Genomic DNA, 18775 nt, shown 5'->3' with positions numbered 1-18775 from the left:
TGACCCTGCTTCCTCCAGGTTGTGTTGGTCGACGGAACTCATGTCGTACTCCCAGACCATCCTGCTGGGGCTCTCTACTGGACCATAAAGTACGAACGTTATGAACTTTACTACTAGGTTATGTCCCAAATGGCACCATATTCCCCATTTAGTGCACAATGTTTGACCAGGACTCATAGGGTTCTACTCAAAAGTAATGCCTTATATAGGTGTCACGTCTACTCCAGGGTGCTTGACATCATCAAATAAAATGTATTTATATAGCCCTTTGTACATCAGCTGATATCTCAAAATGCTGTACAGAAACCCAGCCTAAAACCCCAAACAGAGGGGTCATCGGCAAGTCACCTACAACATGCGGTGTGCATACAGATACATACACAGCAGTGGAGGCTTTTGAGGGGAGGACAGCTTATAATAATGGCTGGAGTGACTGCAATTGCAAATGCATGGAAACCGTATATTTGATACCATTCCGCTCCATCCATTATCACAAGCCCGTCTTCCCCAATGAAGATGTCACCTACCTCCTGTGATACACAGTAAATGGCTAAATAATGAGCATATTAATCAGGTAAGAACAGTTACTAAATGGTCATTATTGTGAGTTTATGTAAGTGAAAACAATCTGGTGAACAAAAACTAAATATTTTAAATTAAAAATGAAAGTACCTGTCTGTTTCAATAAGCCAGTCGCAGTATGCTGAGTAATGGGACAAGACCAGATTTATCAATCACACCACTCAATGAAAATGTATTAAATGTGCATTGGAACTTCTGCTTTTGAGAGGTGGACGACACAGGTGGTTGTACTCGGGATACCTACAATCAGTGGTGCAACTTTCACTGTGGGTGGGGGGGACACACACCCCACATTCTGAAATTAGATGGTTGTCAGTTTTATACTTGGAATGTGATACAACATGAGGCAATGGTGTGGCTTAGGATCATGTGGACGCCTCCGAGTGGCAGGTAGGCTGTTTGGAGTGTTTGACCGGAAAAAAGAATACTTCTAATACCAACGTTGCACTCCTGTCTCCAATCAACACATTAACACAACACAGAGACTTGATAGATAACTGTGAAGGCACACTGCTATTGGTGTGGGACTATGGAGACAGCAGGTGCTCTGTCCTGTCTCTCCATCTCCTGGCACGAAAATTAACCAGCATGGCAGTGGAAACAGATGTGTGGTGCATTATCCAGAGCAACACCTATTAATTAAAATGGACTAATCAGCTTATTGGCTACCATAAATAATATTCATTTAATAGATGCACCTTTACCCTGTTACACTACCTATTTCATGGACTGGCATACTCATACAGTATAGGTGTAAAAAAAACACAAAAAACACGCAAAAACAAGTTTGGATTTATGTGATACTCAGTTGATGGATATATTTAAATTGTTTAAGAAATAAGTCAGTTCCTCTTCAGGTCTTGATGGTCACACATCTCATCTTGTCAAACCACTGATACAGTTATAATGTATATAGTGCTATTTCTATTGGTATTTTTTTATTACTATTTTCATGATTTTATTTCACTTAGTCCTTGAATGATTTTCACTGTACCCTGCAATCACAACTGCAACCCGGTATATGTGACTATTAAACACTGAATCTCCAAATGTCCCTAGGTGGAACACTGCTGTTGTCCTTTTGCTTCAAAACATTTGTTTCAAGCAGGCTACAAAGTTGTGGAAACAAAATAACACGAATAAAGTTGGACAGCTCTTACAGTTTCAGTCAATGTTATAGCTATTTTCCCTGTTTCTTTGTTATGCACAAATCAGAATTTGACATTTACTTACTTTAACATGAGGGGCCAATGTTGGGAGTGGGGGGGTCGTTTTATTTGCGTAGTTACTCTGGTTTTGAGGGGATTTGTATTCTCGACCACCACTCGCATGTCATCCAGGCTATGGAAAATACATTTTTTACGTAGCTAGCTACTTTACGCAAAAGTGTTGCATTTCGAAGGCCCAGGTGGAAGGAAGTCTTGACGGTGGTGGATTAGTTCCTGACAGCAGCAGCAGGAGGGAATGGTGGAAAGGGGTATCAGACGAAATAACAGGACCATTTCCTATCAAGACGGCCCAATACAAATATTTTATAGGTGAGGAAGTTTAACCGAAACACCCTGAATGCATGCTATTCCTTACTGGTGGCTATGTGCATGCCTTGTCACATCCAACTATGTTAACTAGCAAGCTAAGCTAGTCAATAATGTTAGCAAACTAGCTAGTTAGCATGGCTAACTTTGTTTCCACATGATTATTGCAACTTTGCATGTAGCCATCTCCATTAGACGTGTCAGACAAAACAATTGTATACACTTATCTGTACTGTATCTATATTGATTATATCTAGTCAATCAGCCAGTTACTAGCTACTTCGCTAGCCTGTGTCAAGTTCGGTAGCAAAGTTAGCTAGTTGCACGCGTGGGATTTTGACGTTTTGTTTGACTAGAACGCCATTGCATCAGCTATCAACTCCTTTACTAGTTATCAAACGATCAAATAATAAATATATTGTATGATTTACCATGTATTTAGACATTTCCCAATGTATACACGTGTTCTCGTGGACGTGGTTGTTTGCCACCAGCTTGTTGTAGCTAGCTAGTTAGCCAGTAGCCACCTGTGCTTAGCTAGCTTGCTAAATGCTACTGCAACAGACAGTTTTGTTATCATTCACTTGCCAGTTAGCTATTTCCTTTCAATGAAAGGCCAAGGTCGCCTTGAGGCCTAATTTAGAATAGCTCGTTCGCTAGTGTTTTTCCAAATTATTTCCCTAATTTCTAGTGGTAGTTTGGAATGTGTTGGTTGATGATTCTAAACGAAAGTCGTCAGTTGCTAGTTAATTGTGCGTAAATGTAGCTAACTATGTGCTATGTACACTTATGTTGATCAGTTAACTTTTGGAAAATCAGTGGACTGGTTATGATGGCTCATTCATTGATAAAAATGTCCCCAGTCATATTGCCACAGTATGACTAGCTGGGGTTGTGGCATTGAGTAACACCGAATCAAGTCGTTTCACCACAGAGCTAGTTACCAGTATATTTGGTTTCACTGTCTGATCAAAGAGTTCAGTTGCTCATGTGAATTTGACTTGTTTAAAGTCAATTTTATATACCACAGGCCTATACCCACCCACCCCTGCTCAGTTTCAATATTAGCCTATGTTCCCGAATGTGAAAGCGGGTTTTGAGGTGGAGGGGGTTGTCACGTCACCATTTCCCCACATGTGCTTAGCAAATGTTTCTTCACATACAACTGTTCTCTCTGTCACTAACCCCAAATGTGAGTTTCGGCAGAGTAACTTTTGACCAGGCCCCATTGGGTAGGGATGAGCTTTCCCAGGGTACTTAGGTACCAATACCATATGTTGGTAGTTGCCATATGGCCAAAACAAAAGTGAAAAAATAATTTCCTCTAAAATTAAAGTGAAAACACAACAAACTACATTTAGTCACAAACTGTCTCAACAATTCAAAATGTTACATGGCCACCTTCAATTTAGAATTTATATCCAATTTAAGGAACCATTTCATATATTAGAGCCTTGAATTTGGCCTCTGGTGTGACACAACAATTGTTAATATCAAGTTTTAATGATTCCCATATAGACTAGAGAATTATTTTTACACATTATTTAGTTATGTATTTTATATCATTAATTATATTATTGCATTTAAAATGAAAAACATTTCATTGGATAATAATGATGATAACCAAGTGTCTCACAATTACATTAAGATTCACTGGCATTAAACTAAACCTCGATAAAAAAACAATTATCATACTTGTGTATTATGTTACCTGCCCCATGCTTAACAATAATTAATGACACTTTCAGAAGTTTCTGACCACTGTAAAAATGCTTCTAAACATCAGTTCTAAACATCAGTAATGGATCCTCATTAAATCATTTGAAGTGTACTCATTTAATCATTTGAAGTGTACTCATTCAAATTTAGGGCTGGCCCCGAGAAGAAGAAAAAATCAGGTCTTCTTCTTCTTGACCAATCGAAACAGGTGCTGTTAGATTACAATATAATTTTTATGACCGTTTGGGACAATGTAAACAACACCAAATCAATTATAAGTGTACCAGAGTCTGTTGTAATGTTTTTTTGTTGAATGGAATTACATAATGGAACGGTTTATTTATTGTGTAAGCTAATTATTCAAGACTCGCTTTATTTTAAAACATAATGCTTGATTGCATTTCAAATCATGAATGACTATTAGGCTGTGTGATTACATAAACGAATGATTGATACAGTAGCCTATATAAGTATTGAAATATAGGCCTAAGTTACGGTATTAAGACTAAACAGGATGCACTCTTAGGCCTACAGCTCAATGGTGATTATACTAGGCTGCTATACGAAGCCGATTAATGATAATGACATGTACTATTATAATGAACAAAATAATTGATGTAATAACAATAAGTAGATCAATAAAAAGGAGGGTTATTATTATAAATATATATTATATATTTTTAAATGACACGGAATCACTAAGCTATTAAACACACACTCAAACAGGCCACAGAAGCGGGATATGTCGTATGTCTGTGTAAAAATTCCCTGTCTTAGGTCAGTTAGGATCACCACTTTATTTTAAGAATGTGAAATGTCAGAATAATAGTAGAGTGATTTATTTCAGCTTTTATTTCTTTCATCATATTCCCAGTGGGTCAGAAGTTTACATACACTCAATCAGTATTTGGTAGCATTGCCTTTAAATTGTTTAACTTGGGTCAAACGTGTTGGGTAGCCTTCCCACAATAAGTTGGGTGTATTGTGGCCCATTCCTCCTGACAGAGCTGGTGTAACTGAGTCAGGCCTCCTTGCTCGCACACGCTTTTTCAGTTCTGCCTACACATTTTTTTCTATGGGATTGAGGTCAGGGCTTTGTGATGGCCACTCCAATACCTCAACTTTGTTGTCCTTTTCCACTACTTTGGAAGTATGCTTGGGGTCATTGTCCATTTGGAAGACTCATTTGCGACCAAGCTTTAACTTCCTGACTGATGTCTTGAGATGTTGCTTCAATTTAGCAATATAATTTTCCTTCTCATGATGCCATCTATTTTGTGAAGTGCACAAGTCCCTCCGTGCTTCACGGTTGAGATGGTGTTCTTCGGCTTGCAAGCCTCCCCCTTTTTCCTCCAAACATAACGATGGTCATTATAGCCAAACAGTTCTATTTTTGTTTCATCAGACCAGAGGATATTTCTCCAAAAAGCACTGTCTTTGTCCCCAAGTGCAGTTGCAAGCTGTAACCTGGCTTTTTTATGGCAGTTTTGGAGCAGTGGCTTCTTCCTTGCTGAGCGGCCTTTCAGGTTATGTTGATATAGGACTTGTTGTACCCTGGATATAGATACATTTGTACCTGTTTCCTCCATCTTCACAAGGTCCTTTGCTGGTGTTCTGGGATTGATTTGCACTTTTCGCACCAATGTACGCTCATTTCTAGGAGACAGAACAGATCTCCTTCCTGAGTGGTATGATTGCTGTGTGGTCCCATGGGGTTTACACTTGCGGTGTGGTACCTTCAGGTGTTTGAAAATGGCTCCCAAGGATGAAACAGACTCTACATTTTTTTTTTGAGGTCTTTGCTGATTTATTTTGCTTTTCAACTGATGTCAAGCAAAGAGGCACTGAGTTTGAAGGGAGGCCTTGAAAGACATCCACAGGTACACCTCCAATTGACTCAAATTATGTCAATTAGCCTATCAGAAGCTTCTAAAGCCATGACATAATTGTCTGGAATTTTCCAAGCTGTTTAAAGGCACAGTCAACTTAGTGTATGTAAACTTCTGACCCACTGGAATTGTGATACAGTGAATTATAAGTGAAATAATCTGTTTGTAAACAATTGTTGGTAAAATGACTTGTGTCATGCACAATGTAGATGTCCTAACCCTCTTGCCAAAACTATAGTTTGTTAACAAGACATTTGTGGAGTGATTGAAAAACAAGTGTTAATGACTCCAACCTAAGTGTATGTAAACTTCAGATGTCAACTATTTATATATATATATATATGGTTGATTTCTAAAGCCAGATACATTTAACAGTTAAGCTATTGATTAGACATAAGTTGGGGTTTTCTCTCCTCAATTGTCTTAGACAATAAGACAAGTTCTCCTTATTCTACTGCGATCTCCGCCGCATTGTTCTCAACAATATGCTGGTTAACTTTGTTATTATGCACATGGCAACATGGTCTAGGCAAAGGCATCAATTCAACAGCGCACTAATGTGTTTCAGAACCTCGGACAGTGACCGCTATCCAATGCGGGAGAAAGCGCGTTTGTTATAATATTATTTTTTATTAGTGTTGCACCATTGTTATGTAATATAACCATATACAATTTCAGAAACACATGTTTTAGGGTGATGGACAGTGTCATCCCCACGGCCTCCACGTTGGATCAGTCCACTCAGACAGGCGAGAATCAGACAGGTGTCTTGTATTTCCTCTGGTGTGACACGGTCTTCATGTCACACCAAGGGAAATAAAGCTGTCACACTGTTGGAAATCTCAGGCTGTATGGTCCAGTTTGGGCCTTATTGTTAACAGTAGGCCTTCAGTATGATTTCACCACATGTTTTTGTTGCTTTTTATACTTTAATTGTCAACAAATATTGTTTTCATATATACATTCAAAAAGCATCACACCAAAGAACTAAGAAACTGACACCTTCTATGGCAATGGCAGAAAAGTGCAATATTTTGGTACATGTTTCAGATACAATCTGTTCAGGCCATGTGCTCCAGCCATGTCTTCTGTACTTCCTCATTGCAAGAGAACCCTCCCCAGCGCAATGGTGTCCAAATGCTGGATCGTTATCTAATCCCATAATTGTCCCACCAAGTGGACTTTGCTTTAGGGACAAAATGTAATCAATCAAAACTATTTGGAAATGTCATGAATAGACTTGGACTATTGTTTTTTTGAAATAAACTTCTGTGTATTCACTAAAAGCATAGGTAAAGGGAAGTGTTATTCATTTTTTCATGAATTTACTTAAGTTCAAAGTTCCATACCTTTACCTCAGACAGTCACACCATTGGACAATTTCTAGTTTGGTTCAAAACTGTAAGAAAACATATAATACACTTCATGAATTTACTCGTGATCAAAGTAAAAAATCAAACCCATTTAAAAAGATGGAGAAAAAGCTATCAAGGCTAAATACTGGAGTTTTGGTGCAGGGTATTGCCAACTAGCGCAAAAATCATTATCATATATTGTCAAAATGATACGATACAGTCAAAAATAATATCCCGAAATGTAACTGCAGTGTTGTGTTTGAGACCACCTAAAGTGAGACCACCTAAACCTAAAGCGAGACCAATTCAAGACCAGAGCGAATTGAGTCAGTCAAGACCGGAGGGGAGGCGATGGGTTCGAGACCAAGAGTCATGACCAAGACCAGAAAAATGCGAGTCCAATTCAAGACCATGATTGTAATTTTGTCAAATTGCTATCATAATAAGAGTTCAAAATGTCCAGTACTTCTGTGGTCATATGTCAGAAGAACATATGGATTCTTTAGACATTTAGAAAAGTAGGGCAAGTAGGCATAGATATAAGGCAATTGCCATTCAACTGTATTTAGTCATATTTTTGAGTGACAGTGGAATCAACCAATCACATTTTGACTTGTCATTTGTGGGAATGTTTTTACAAAAACGTATAGAAACTTCTCTTCTCGAAGGCCAATAGGTCACTGCGCAATAGCGAGCAGGAGTTTTACCACGGTTTTGCTAGCTAGCTTTTGTTGTAGTCTAGTTTGCTCCAGCTGCAGCAGGTGTTAGATGTTGTTGCCAATTTGTTAGCTTCAAGTGATCATCATCTGGTGAGTAGGACTGCTTTTTTTTTATTGCAGCTCGCTTACTGTTAGCTATCTCTTCCAAAATAACTTGTTGGTTTAGATCACCTAAAGTTTAAATTAATGTGATAGTTTTTTTTGTTGCAATGGGAAGTAATAGTTGTACATTTCGATTGGGAAATGCTTAGCCTAATGGTTGTGTTTTTGTGTTCTTATGATTGGGACCGGCTGGCCTTGTATGTCTGAGTGAATGGGCTGATTATCCTTTAACATCATGCTGTGTGTGATGGCTGTCTTTCTATCAGCCCTATGTGTTTTACAAAAAGTGCAGTCTCCAACATAGAGTGCGCTGGTATTACAGTCGCTGTCCTTTCAGAGTCACAAGCTTGTCACACACATCATTTTGATGTGTCACTCATAGTGTGATGGTGATGCTGTTAGGCTACCATAGGTGTCAGTGTGGTTGTTGTCGTTGGTAGTGTTATCTGTGTGAGTGCTATTGATGTGAGTGGCAACCTGAAGCTCGTCTCAGTCTCAGTCCTGTTTGTTTCATTTGAGTGCATTTAAGTTATGCTATGTCAGGGCTTGACATTTTTTTGCCACTTGTCCTTCAGACATATAGGACTGACAAGTCAAAAAGGAGACTGAAAATGGTGTTGTGTGATGCAAGAAATCACTTCACAAAACAACATAAATTATTATCATTGGTATTGACAAAGGATGGCTGCTGCTGTCTGATCCCATGTGTTATACAGTATCTTTTGCCTGGAATCTCCTGGAGGATGGTTGGCTACCCTGCACGCCCAGTAGCTCTCCTGGAATCTCCTGGAGGATGGTTGGCTACCCTGCATGTCCAGTAGCTCTCCTGGAATCTCCTGGAGGATGGTTGGCTACCCTGCACGCCCAGTAGCTCTCCTGGAATCTCCTGGAGGATGGTTGGCTACCCTGCATGCCCAGTAGCTCTCCTGGAATCTCCTGGAGGATGGTTGGCTAACCTGCACGCCCAGTAGCTCTCCTGGAATCTCCTGGAGGATGGTTGGCTACCCTGCATGCCCAGTAGCTCTCCTGGAATCTCCTGGAGGATGGTTGGCTACCCTGCATGCCCAGTAGCTCTCCTGGAGGATGGTTGGCTACCCTGCATGCCCAGTAGCTCTCCTGGAATCTCCTGGAGGATGGTTGGCTAACCTGCACACCCAGTAGCTCTCCTGGAGGATGGTTGGCTAACCTGCACGCCCAGTAGCTCTCCTGGAATCTCCTGGAGGATGGTTGGCTAACCTGCACGCCCAGTAGCTCTCCTGGAATCTCCTGGAGGATGGTTGGCTAACCTGCACGCCCAGTAGCTCTCCTGGAGGATGGTTGGCTAACCTGCACGCCCAGTAGCTCTCCTGGAATCTCCTGGAGGATGGTTGGCTACCCTGCATGCCCAGTAGCTCTCCTGGAATCTCCTGGAGGATGGTTGGCTACCCTGCATGCCCAGTAGCTCTCCTGGAGGATGGTTGGCTACCCTGCAACATTACAATTACAACCACATGTTTTTTTTAATGTCTTTATAAAATATATTCCCTCATTCAATGAACCAGAGATCAAATGGCTACTGTTTGCAAGGTAATTCATCTGAGATGTTTATCTACTTTTGTAAGGTTAAAATATTCAGTGTTCGGGGGAGATCTTGACAGCGTAGGAGTTACTTGTCAATTAGGCTATTCTAAGAACATATATATTTTTTAACTTTGTCAGAATGTCATGGCAAGTATTGAATAGAGGAGAATCCTAACCAATTTTGAGCGTTTTACATCCGGAGTATGCAGCATTGGTTTCATCAACTTTGCACCTGTATCAACTGCGTTGGCTGTTTTCCGGTTATACACGAGTACCGGTGGAAAGTTATTTTACCACATGGGACATGACAATGACATTAATACATGCTAATAGTTAACTAGCGAGAGAACCAGCCAAACTACACTATGTTTTCAATTGGCTATCTAGTTAGTTTGAATGTCATTATTATACCTACTGTGCAATATCTCTCTTTCTCGCTGCCTCTCTCTCTCCCCCACCGGCAACGGCCTACTGGTACATGCAGGTGATGCACACACCATGACTTTTCCAGGATTTTCATTGCTGCTCAAAAATGAGCTATAACTGTGCAAGTAACTCGCTAGCTAGCAATGAATATCAACAAATGATGCTTTGATCTCAAAAACGTGTCTAGCAACTGCATGATTGAAAGAGCGCTTGTGCCTGTCAATGCAGGCCTACAATAATTCTACTCCATACGCTCTGTAGAGATTGGGAGGACAGTGTGCAACACATTGCATCCGGAAGACACTGATTCAATTTGGATTGGAGTAACCTAATTGTTTGATATTGGGATTCTGGCAATTTAAAACTATATTTTTGTTGTCCGAGAATTTACATTCCCCCCCCCCCCCCCCGGAAAACAGACAAGCGCTGATGTCGAGCTCTTTATATTTGCTATTTTTGAGTTTGGTACAACTTGTTGGAATATTTTTTCCCCCACTGAAGGCCACGGTTCACCACTGAGCAAACATGTCTATAATAGATATAAAGACTGTTATAATCCCGTCCCCCCTTACCAATAGTGAGCGTGTAACTTTCAAACACCCCCCACCCCCGTCTCCCCTTACTAATAGTGAGCGTGTAACTTTCAAACAACCCCCCACCCCTGTTTCCCCTTACTAATAGTGAGCGTGTAACTTTCAAACCATTCCTCCCCGTCTCCCCTTACTAATAGAGAGCGCGCAACTTTCAAACCATTCCCCCCACTCCCCCGTCTCCCTTACTAATAGCAAGCGTGCAACTTTCAAACAATCCCCCCGTCTCCCCTTACTAATAGTGAGCGTGCAACTTTCAAACAATTCCCCCCGTCTCCCCTTACTAATAGTGAGCGAGCAACTTTCAAACAATCCCCCCGTCTCCCCTTACTAATAGCGAGCGTGCAACTTTCAAACAATCCCCCCGTCTCCCCTTACTAATAGTGAGCGCGCAACTTTCAAACCATTCCCCCCCGTCTCCCCTTACTAATAGTGAGCGCGCAACTTTCAAACCATTCCCCCAATCTATAAAATTCTGACGATCATGGCAAAGTTTAAAGATATTTTTTTTACGAAAGTGAAGAACAGTAATGTTAAGAGTAAAGTAGGACGCCCAGGTTTCAGCTAGGCGATAAGATAGTTTCATGAAAGGAGTGTATACAGTGCCTTGCAAAAGTTTTCATCCCCCTTGGCGTTTTTCCTATTTTGTTGCATTACAAGATGAAATTTAAATGGATTTTTATTTGGATTACATGTAATGGACATACACAAAATAGTCCAAATTGGTGAATTGACATGGAAAAAAAAGAGTGGTGTGTGCATATGTGTTCGCCCCCTTTGCTAAGAAGCCCCTAAATAAGAGCTGGTGCAACCAATTACCTTCAGAAGTCACATAATTAGTTTAAAGTCCACCTGTGTGCAATCTGTCACATTATCTCAGTATATATACACCAGTTCTGAAAGGCCCCAGAGTCTTCAACACCACTAAGCAAGGGGCACCGCCAAGCAAGCGGCACCATGAAGACCTAGGACCTAGGAGCTCTCCAAACATGTCAGGGACAAAGTTGTGGAGATGTACAGATCAGGGTTGGGTTATAAAAAATATCTGAAACTTTGAACATCCCACGGAGCACCATTAAATCCATTAATAATACATGGAAAGAATATGGCACCAAGCCTGCCAAGAGAGGGCCACCCACAAACTCACAGACCAGGCAAGGAGGGCATTAATCAGAGAGGCAACAAAGAGACTAAAGATAACCCTGAAGGAGCTGCAAAGCTCCACAGTGGAGATTGGCGTGTCTGTCCATAGGACCACTTTAGGCCGTGCACTCCACAGAGCTGGGCTTTACGGAAGAGTGGACAGAAAAAAGCCATTGCTTAAAGAAAAAAATAAGAAAACACGTTTGGTGTTCGCCAAAAGGCATGTGGAAGACTCCAAACATATGGAAGAAGGTACTCTGGTCAGATGAGACTAAAATTGAGCTTTTTGGCCATCAAGGAAAATGTTATGTATGGCGCAAACCCAACACCTCCATCACCCCGAGAAGACCATATTTTTCATTGGCAGGGACTGGGAAACTGGTCAGAATTGAAGGAATGATGGATGGCGCTAAATACAGGGAAATTCTTGAGGGAAACCTGTTTGTCTTCCAGAGATTTGAGACTGGGATGGAGCTTCTCCTTCCAGCAGGACAATGACCCTAAGCATGATGTGCAAGTAAAGATACTGGGGTGCAAAAGAGCAAAACAAATAAAAAATAAAATAACAATATTGGGATGAGGTAGTTGGGTGGGCTATTTACAGATGGGCTGTGTACAGGTGCAGTAATCGGTAAGCTGCTCTGATAGCTGATGCTTATAGTTAGTGAGGGAGATATGTCTGCAGCTTCAGTGATTTTTGCAATTTGTTTGTCATTGGCAGCAGAGAACTGGAAGGAAAGGCGGCCGAAGGAGGTGTTGGCTTTGGGATGACCAGTGAAATATACCTGGAGTGTGCTACGGGTGGGTGTAGCTATGGTGACCAGTGGGCTAAGATAAGGCAGAGCTTTACCTAGCAAAGACTTTTATAGATGACCTGGAGCCAGTGGGTTTGACGACGGATATGTAGTGAGGGCCAGCCAACGAGAGCATACAGGTCGCAGTGGTGGGTAGTATATGGGGCTTTAGTGACAAAACAAATGGCACTATGATTGACTACATCCAATTTTCGGAGTTGGAGGCTATTTTGTAAATGACATCGCCGAAGTCAAGGATCGGTAGGATAGTCAGTTTTACGAGGGTATGTTTGGCAGCATAAGCGAAGGAGGCTTTGTTTCGAAATAGGAAGCCGGTTCTAGATGTAATTTTGGATTGGAGATGCTTAATGTGAGTCTGGAAGGAGAGTTTACAGTCCAGCCAGACACCTAGGTACAGTGGTTCCTCCTTTAAAAGTTGTCATACTGCGGCACACCTTGCGTGCTGCCTTGGCATTCTGTGGCACGTCATTTAATTCTCACCCATTTTCTTCTGTTATTGTAAGTTATTGCTAGTTTGACCACCAGAGGCATCTTTGAGAAGTATTTGATAGTATTCCGTATTGACATTACCAGAGAATTTAAGACCTTTTTTGTAATAACATAGTATATGGGATTGATTTTAAGAAATTTTGCTTAATTCATTTGATTAATATTATGTTTCTATTCAGAGAAAATCGAAACCCTCACGGTTTCTATGGCGCTGTACAATGTGATGTCAGGAGGATTCTAAATAGTTTGCCTTCATTAGCCAACTTTGTTCCAATATTTCTGTAAATCAGTGATATTTATTCCCATAGTAATTCTTTATGGAATGGATCCATAACTAAATCAACATCTGCATTTTGAAAGAGGATTTTTTTTAAATCATAATTTTTTTAACAAAATGTGTTTTTGTTTATTAGGCTACTGTGCAGTCGACAATAAATACTGTAGTAAACATGGGAAAGTGCCTAATTCCTTACATAAGGGAGAGCAGGCCATGTCTGTAATACAGAATGCAGGGCATGCATTATTTCATAGTTCATAGTGATGTCTTCACTATTATTCTGCAATGTAGAAAATAGTAAAAATAAAGAAAAATCCTGGAATGAGTAGGTGAGTCCGAACTTTTGACTGGTACTTGCTTATTTAATTTGATTAATATTATGGTGTTTCTATTCCATGAAAAAACAAAAACCCTCTGGGTTTCTGTAAGAATGGAGAGGAAAATATGGCGTCCTACAATATGATTCCATATGTGTTATTTCATTGTTGTGATGTCTTCACAACATAGTTGTGATGTCTACTACAGAATTATACATTAGACATTAATCAACACTCGTGAGACTCATTTCGCCTATGGTAGGCCTACAGTATATTGAAAAAAAAGAATTAAATGCCGCGACTCTCCGCCAATAATTACATTTAGAGGGGCTTTTTCCGTTAGGATCTGTGAGAATATCTGACAATATCTAAGGGTCTTTTATATAATTCTAAATTAATTTATTATAATAATCACTTTAAAGGGTAATGATATTTAGGAGAGTTTGTTTTCATTTAACCTAGAGTGAGCAGTCAACACACATCTCAGGAATATGGCATATTTGAACAAGTAATTCGTTATGGATCCAAAACTAAATAAACATCAGCATTTGAAAGAGTATTTTTATCATTATTCTATTTACGAAAGCATAGTTGCTGATGAAGAAATACAATACTGTACAGTATTGGGGTGGCAGGGTAGCCTAGTGGTTAGAGCGTTGGACTAGTAACCGGAAGGTTGCAAGTTCAAACCCCCAAGCTGACAAGGTACAAATCTGTCGTTCTGCCCCTGAACAGGGGCACTGTTCTTAGGCCGTCATTGAAAATAAGAATTTGTTCTTAACTGACTTGCCTAGTTAAATAAAGGTAAATTAAAAAATAAGTATGGATAGTAAAAGCATTTTGAAGATATAAGCCAGCTGCATTTGTTTTTTAGGCTACTGTGCAGTCTGACAAATAAACATAGAATACAGTACTGTAATTTCCGGACTATAAGCCGCTACTTTTTTCCCACGCTTTGAACCTCGCGGTTTGTACAATGCCGCGGCTAATTTATGGATTTTTCCCGCTTTCACAAGATTCATGCCGCCAATAAACTGAGCACCGTCACATAATGTGACATAAATCGAGCGCGCTCAAACTTCCCATCATTCTGATTACTGTAGTCATTTTGTCACCCTCATCATGGCAAAGACACGGAGAAATGCATATGATGCAGCTTTCAAGTTGAAGGCGATCGATCTGGCTGTTGGAAAAGGAAATAGAGCTGCTGACAGCGTGGAGCATTGTCAAAAAATCCACTATCATCAACGGGTTTCGAAAGGCTGGACTGCTGCGTTTTGAAGAGGGCAGCGATCCAACATCGGATGAAGCAATTCTGAGGCTATTTAACTCCGACACCGAAGGAGATGGCTTCAGTGGTTTCAGTGCACAGGAGGAGGAAGATAGTGACCAATGACTTTCTTGGTAGGCTACTGTTTACTGCTATTATTATTATTTTTTGTTACAAGCCGTGTTTCGTTTAAATGCCTATTTATTTTTGTTTCAAGCCGTGTTTCGTTTAAAGGCTGTGTAAAGTTCATTTGTTTCAATGTACCGGTAGGCACCTGTGGCTTATAGACATGTGTGGCTTATTTATGAAGAAGAAACTTGGGTGGACTTACAGAAAGGCTTAGTAAGAAATTATATATATATTTTTTTTAAATTATCAGAACATTAACCAGGTGTGTTCGCTTGTTTTGTACTGTTCTGTAGTTTCGACCCAATGATTCGCCTGACAAAGAACTTTGCGCTCTGCAGGCCCAGGCATGGATCAAAGCTGGCGAGACGTTCAATAATGTCATCGTCACAGACTAATCAACAGTGGCCCTTGAGCAATTTGCTCAAAATTGCTACAAAAAAAAGGAAGATCAAACGAGCCGAGTCCCAAGCATCTGCTCAAACTCCATGTGTGGGGGGCAATTTCTCGCCAGGGACCAGGCCCATATTTGACTTTTGATGGTGAGTTTGGCTATTTACAAAGCAAAAGGTAAATCAAATATTGTAGGCTACAACTCAGTGTTCCACAATAATTCACCTTGCCTCCTTTTTCAGGTATGGCTCAAGATTTATTTTTCTTTCTTTGAGGAAGAAATCCTTAGGAGATATGCTGGACCCTGTGTCAGAGAGGTGTTTCTGGGACCACATCGTTTCTTTCAAAGTAGGATTATAGCCGTTTTTAATTACATTTAGGCCTATTTACATGTGTATTTCTATTATTGTACCTAATTTTGGCTGTTAGGCTGGTCTTTTTTTCTTCTCCAAATGCAGACTACCCAAAACACACTGCCGCTTGGGTTTGCATTGCAAATAAGGGCATAAACTGGGTCGGGACGCCAGCAGAGTAAGTAGACCTTTATGTAGTAAAATAAAGGTTAAATAAAAATGTAGAAATAAGACCTACAACACCTTCGGTAGGCCTACAGTATATCTAAAAAATATATTTTTCATCTCTACATGTAGGTCTCCTGATTTTTAAACCCGATCAAACTTGTTTGGCATCAACTGAAAACAGTTATCCGTAACTCTGCCAAGCCGACAAGCACAGATGAACTGGTCAAGGCCATCAAGATGTTTTAACTTGAGAAATTGACGATACAACAATGCAACAAATACATTGATAATCTCAGCAAGGTTTTACCTGTGGTTTTGGAGCTGGGTGGAAGTGCGACTAAAATGGAGTTTATATAAACATCCGCATTTGAATGTCTTTTTCTCGTTTATTTTATTTTATTAACAAAAGCATAAAGATGTTGCTGAATAAATATGGTACTGCTGTTAGTTAGAAATGTAACACTTTAGAGTACTTAAGCATCATACTTTGAGGGATTTTCACAACAGTAGCTGGGTTATACAAAAAGTATATTGTTCTGCTAATAAGAAACATTAGCATGATGGGCTTCACCTGCTACAGTTGTGAAAAACAAGTGTTTGCAAACCTGTTTTCAAAATGCCTCCGGTTGTCCATCACTACTGTAAATAAAAACACATTTGGTTTACATTCTTTATTGTGTCACACATAATTTGTATCTACCTTTCCAATTACTTTTAGAGTTTGGGATTTACAAATGTGCGCTTTTTAATATATTTATTTATTTATTTCACCTTTATTTAACCAGGTAGGCTAGTTGAGAACACGTTCTCATTTACAACTGCGACCTGTCCAAGAATAAAGCGAAGCAGTTTGACACATACCACAACACAGAGTTACACATGGAATAAACTGACAAAGTCAAAAAATACAGTAGAAAAAATCTATATACAGGCTTTTTTTTCTTGAAATTATTGTTTCACGTAGGATGCTACATTTTTGACCAATTCTAAGTAGGCCTAATAAAGCCTCATAGCCTCCCTCAGCCAGTGAAGTTATTTTATATAGGTCTAGGCTCTGAAGAAATAGACTCTAATTAAGCACACTTGGTGTTTGTAAAGTCAAATTAAAATGAATTGCTCGACTGGTGTAGGTTTTCGCCATTTGTTGGTGTGCAAACACTTGCATAACAAGCTAGCTATATTTTCAGCACCAGCCTACCCCGGCCAATGAAGGCCTACCCCGGCCAAACCCGCTGGGCCAATTGTGCGCTGCCCTATGGCACTCCAAATCACGGTCGGATGTGATACAGCCTGAATTCAAACTATATTTCTATAAATATTTTTTTGTTGTTCATAACAATAACCGTGTGTAGGTAGTTGTGGAAAGATGGACACCAATTATTTGTCACAAGCTGAGGGGGATCACACCTTGCTTGGCTATTAGACAATTCTTTAGTAAAGGTTGAATAGTCTATTGTTCAGCTAATAGCCCTCCTGCTATGCTTGTGAATAACGAATGATAATACTTTTCCCCCTTTCCACATGTTAAAGATTCCAATAGATAGTGTTTTTAGCACAATCGGCCCCAAACCCAGTTAATACCTTCGGGCACAGTTGATAGCGTGATGGACTTCTCGCTCTCTTCCATGTGTCATTCAGCATGCTTGTGAGCGTGCTGGCAGGATGTACTGTTGTTTTATTCTGTATATATGAATTACAAAGTCATGTTTCTAGTCTATTGCATAGCTACAATGTGTAATCATTGATGTCCCAGGAGCAGGAGTGGTAAACACTGTTGAAGTGTATAATTGTAGTACATACATGCAGACACAGCACCATTCACAGAATGGAGTTTGATACACTGGTCACCATAGCAGCACCCACCCGTAGCACGCGAACCAGCAGGTACATCTCAATGGTCACTACCAAAGCCAATTCTTCCTTTGGCCGGCCTTTCCTTCCAGTTCTCTGCTGACTGGAACGAACTGCAAAAATCACTGAAGCTGGAGACTCATATCTACCTCACCAGCTTTAAGCACCAGCTGTCAGAGCAGCTCACAGATCACTGCTCCTGTACATAGCCCATCTGTAAATAGCCCATCCAACTACCTCATCCCCATACTGTATTTATTTATTTATCTTGCTCCTTTGCACCCCAGTATCTCTACTTGCACATTCATCTTCTGCACATCTACCATTCCCGTGTTTAATTGGTATATTGTAATTACTTCGCCACCATGGCCTATTTATTGCCTTACCTCCCTTATCCTACCTCATTTGCACACACTGTGTATAGACTTTTTCTACTGTATTATTGACTGTATGTTTGTTTATTCCATGTGTAACTCTGGGCTGTTGTATGTGTCGAACTGTTTTGCTTTATCTTGGCCAGGTCGCAGTTGTAAATGAGAACTGGTTCTCAACTAGCCTACCTGGTTAATTAAAGGTGAAATAATCAAATAAAAACACCTGGTATTGGATATGACAGAAAAAAACTTTTTGTAAATTAACTTCATGACAAAAAAAATGCACAATCGTTTGTCTCTACAGTACATTAACTAACATATTCCTCTCAATTGTACAATTTTTGCTTTACTCGTTATGCCGTTATAACTGCTTACATTTGCCTCCCCGTAATGTTTTGTCTGCCATCTATGCTGAAGAAAGCCCCCTGGGAGGGGTGGCTCTGTGTGTAATTCGTCATTGGAATCACTCAATATGATTGGTCATATAAAAACCTTGGGACCCAAATGCATAATGAGTGCTCTAACTCCCCCTTGTGGAGGTCTGGAGCAATGAAGCAATGACGCTGGGTACCTCTAAGTCCCGCAGCGTAAGCTCGCAACTTTTTAAAGGAGAAACCACTGTATTTGTAGTTGTTCACATATTCTAAGTCAGAACCATCCAGAGTAGTGATGCTAGTCGGGCGGGCGGCAGTGATCAGTTGAAGAGCATGTATTTAGTTTTA

At 40.2% G+C, this 18775-nt stretch overlaps 1 protein-coding gene across 1 annotated transcript in view; it reads left to right on the top strand.

Annotated features, from left to right (window-relative positions):
* The first annotated feature begins 1971 nt into the window (after positions 1-1971).
* Positions 1972-18775, top strand: part of LOC115138831 (dicer 1, ribonuclease type III) — a 65975-nt gene continuing 49171 nt past the window's right edge. Inside the window, exon 1 of the mRNA XM_065025800.1 lies at positions 1972-2120. The gene's annotated coding sequence lies outside the window, so the exon portion shown is untranslated. The remainder of the gene's footprint in view (positions 2121-18775) is intronic.

This window comes from Oncorhynchus nerka, linkage group LG12 (assembly GCF_034236695.1).
Source record: "Oncorhynchus nerka isolate Pitt River linkage group LG12, Oner_Uvic_2.0, whole genome shotgun sequence".
NCBI lineage: Eukaryota > Metazoa > Chordata > Actinopteri > Salmoniformes > Salmonidae > Oncorhynchus > Oncorhynchus nerka.
The sequence above is the reverse complement of the archived record's forward strand: the minus strand, read 5'-3'. Positions and strand labels throughout refer to the sequence as shown.